A 3,325-nucleotide genomic window follows, 5' to 3' on the forward strand; every position below is an offset into this window, starting at 1 on the left:
GGGGGGGGGGGGGGGGGGGGGGCAATGGAGGTGAGAAATGGAAGAAAGTAACAGTAGACAAGTCTTTCAGAAAATACTAGATGAGAAATGGGAAGGAGAATGGATGAAAGCTTCAGAGGGGGAGCCAATGGAAGGATATTTAGAGGCGAGAGAGACTTGTGCATATTGATACCTTGACAAGGCAGACACAAAAGGAAGGCGGAAATGGAAACTCCAGGAGAAAATGATGTGTCCTGTGGAAGAGAAGAGATATCTCATTTACTCAGCCTGGAGGAAATGAGATGATGATGGACCAGCTGTAAATACATCTGCAGGAAGCTGGGAAAGGAAGAGTCTCACGACCTCCATTTTTTTTCTAATGAATTTAGGAGTCAGCATAGGCTAAGTTTTGCTGCAGGAAAAAAAAAAACGCCCCCAGCATCTCAGAGGCTTAACACACTGTGTGGTAACTTGGGTCCACAGGGTGTCCTCCTCATTGCAGTCACTCGAGGACCTGGGCTGCTGGCGATGCACTCCACCATACTTAATTGCCACTGCAATGGGAAGGAAATTCAGTAAATTGCATATCTGTCTTTAAAGCTCCTGCCCATATTTCATTGACCAAAGCAAGCCACGTGGGTAAGCCTAACCTCAAGGTTAACATTTGACCAGAAGGTAAAGAGCTAGAAATATTTCATAAATGGCACAGATGGTTATTGCAAGGAAGTGAGAGATATGTTGTCTACAGTCAGGGAAATTGAGTGGGAGTGTGGAAAAGTCTTTAAGGGAATTGAAAAAGGGAGATGATTTCAAACAAATGAAAGGACTGATGGGTGGCCTCGACAACCTGACTGAGTTTGGCATCCATAATTTATAGTGCTGCTAGTTTCACTAGTTGCGGGACTTTTAGAAATACCCATTTCCTCTCTGAGGCTCTGTCTTCTGATCTGTAAAACGAAAGAGTTGGATTGGATGGCCTGTAAGTTTCTCTACCAAATTCCAAGATTCATCATTTGGACAGTGAATCTGATGATAGTGAAACACCACGCCACTTAACACCCCTATGCCGACCACAGGTCTTAGAAGGGAATAGAATGTCTGAGATGCCTGCTGTGATATACACACTCTACATCAGCATTGACGTCATGGGGCCCTGATGCATTAGATGAGCAAAGCAGAGCCCATTCTTTCCCATCTTAACAGACGCTACATGGATATAGAGGTCAATGGATTTGATTTTCTTTTTCTTTGTCCTATTCACCACCACCACTCCAGTTCTCTGCCTCCAATTCACTGCTGGTGAAGAGACTCACACCACTGGGGTGGGTGGAGGAGGAAGGGAGAGGGGGAGGCTGAGGGAGGAAGGAGGGAAGGAAGAAGGGGGAAAGGCATTAATAGAACAGAAGCAGGCAATGATGAATTAAGGGAACAGCCATTAATTTTTCATTTTGACGGATTATCGTCCGTCAGAAGGCAGAAGAGATGGCTCTTGTGCCCAGAGAGGAGACACTTGCTCTTTGTAATACAGGCTTCTCTTTTTTTCTGGAATTTGGTGGTGGGCACCCAAAGAATAAAATGTTTATGATAATCTATAATTTACATGTTAGAAGATACATAATGAACTAAATCATGTCATTAAATTGGTCCTTCATTTTTCTTAATTCTCGGGTGATAAATCTGATTTTGCAACAGCATTTAGTATAAATTAATTTTTTTGTAAAGTTGAGGGAAGGTAACCTGTTTTAAACACTTCAGATATAGATTGTCCTGGACATTGCATTGCTTGGGGTCTTAAGATACAAGAGTCCTACCAATGTGGCTTTACATGAAGACTGGCATAAATTAAGGGACGATGTTCACGGGGTATTTTGCAAACCAACACTGAATCTGTAAAGCTTTGGAGTTTCATGAGTGGAAACATGAAGTCCCAGGACAGAGTTGGGGCTAGCTTGCACAGGAGGACAGCTAGAGAGGATGACTTTGTTGAGCACCATGAAGATGTCTTCCCTGCATGCTGACTAATGACATGACAGAAAAAAGCACTGCCTTTTAACCCCTCCATGAGGGCAATCATTATTTAAAGGCATCAGTTAGATGATATACGTAAAACAAACATTGGCACAGTGGGCAGTCATCAGGGGATAGCTGACATCAATAAAGCACTGGCATGCAATGGATTACATGATAGTAGTTAATGATTATTCAGAGCCCAGTGTGTTCTTAACCCTGTTTCAAGACCTTCAGAGGCATTAACCCCTTACATTCCTTGAACCTAACCTATGAAGTGAGTGTTGCCATTTTCCCGATTTTGCTCTTGAGGAAACTGAATTATTATAGACATGGCTACCTTGGGCCAGACATATATTGATATATTCCAGGAGCAAGAGATATAGTAGTGGATAAAATAGAAAAAAAATTCCCTACATTCACAGAGCTTACATTCTTGTGAAGGGGATGAAGGCAATAACAAAATAAATAAGTACAATATGCAACCTGGAAGAAAGTGATAAGTATTTGGGGAGAAAAATAAAGCAGATGTGGGGCACAGTGGCTCCCACCTATAATCCCAGAACTTTGGGAGCCAGAGGTAGGTGGATCACTTGGGCCCAGGAGTTTGAGACCAGCCTGGTCAACATGGCGAAACCCTGTCTCTACTGAAAATACAAAGTAATTAGCTGAGCATGGTGGCACACACCTGTAATCCCAGCTACTCTGGAGGCTGAGGCACCGGAGAACCCACTTGAATCCGAGAGGCAGGGGCTGCAGTGAACTGACACTGTGCTGCACTCCAGCCTGGGCGACAAAGTGAGACTCTGTCTCAAAATAAATAAATAAGTAAAATTTTAAAAATAAGGCAGAGAAGGCCCATAGAGAATAGAAGAGGGGTGCTACAATTTTAAGGGGTTGTCATTTTTAATAGATAAGTACAGCACGCCTGTTTCCAGAACTGGAATTCTGAATCATTCTGCTACCTTGTTTAAGGGCAAGACTATGGGTTCCCGAATCAGACAGACGAATGTATGCTTTGAATGAGATCTCTGCCTTGTATTCGCCTTGAAACCTGGTGCAATTTGCTTACTCTCTCCAAGCCTCAGATTTCCTGACTGCAAAATGAAAATATCGCTTCAGCAGGGTTGTCATGAAGATGGAGAACGATGGAGATGAAGGTGAGGCCACGTGGCCTTTTAATACATTCCTTTTCTTATCTGTACCTTGGAGGTAATAGTGACACCTACCACTTAGGTGTGCTGTACAGAATAAATGAGATAATCTGTATTGGCACAAATAAAAAAGAATTTATAGGTGGCCCCAAGGGCCTACCGGAGTTTGGCATCCATTAATTTTT

The sequence above is a fragment of the Rhinopithecus bieti genome, unplaced genomic scaffold (assembly GCF_001698545.2).
Source record: "Rhinopithecus bieti isolate Rb0 unplaced genomic scaffold, ASM169854v2 scaffold_8226, whole genome shotgun sequence".
In the NCBI taxonomy this organism is placed as follows: Eukaryota; Metazoa; Chordata; class Mammalia; order Primates; family Cercopithecidae; genus Rhinopithecus; species Rhinopithecus bieti.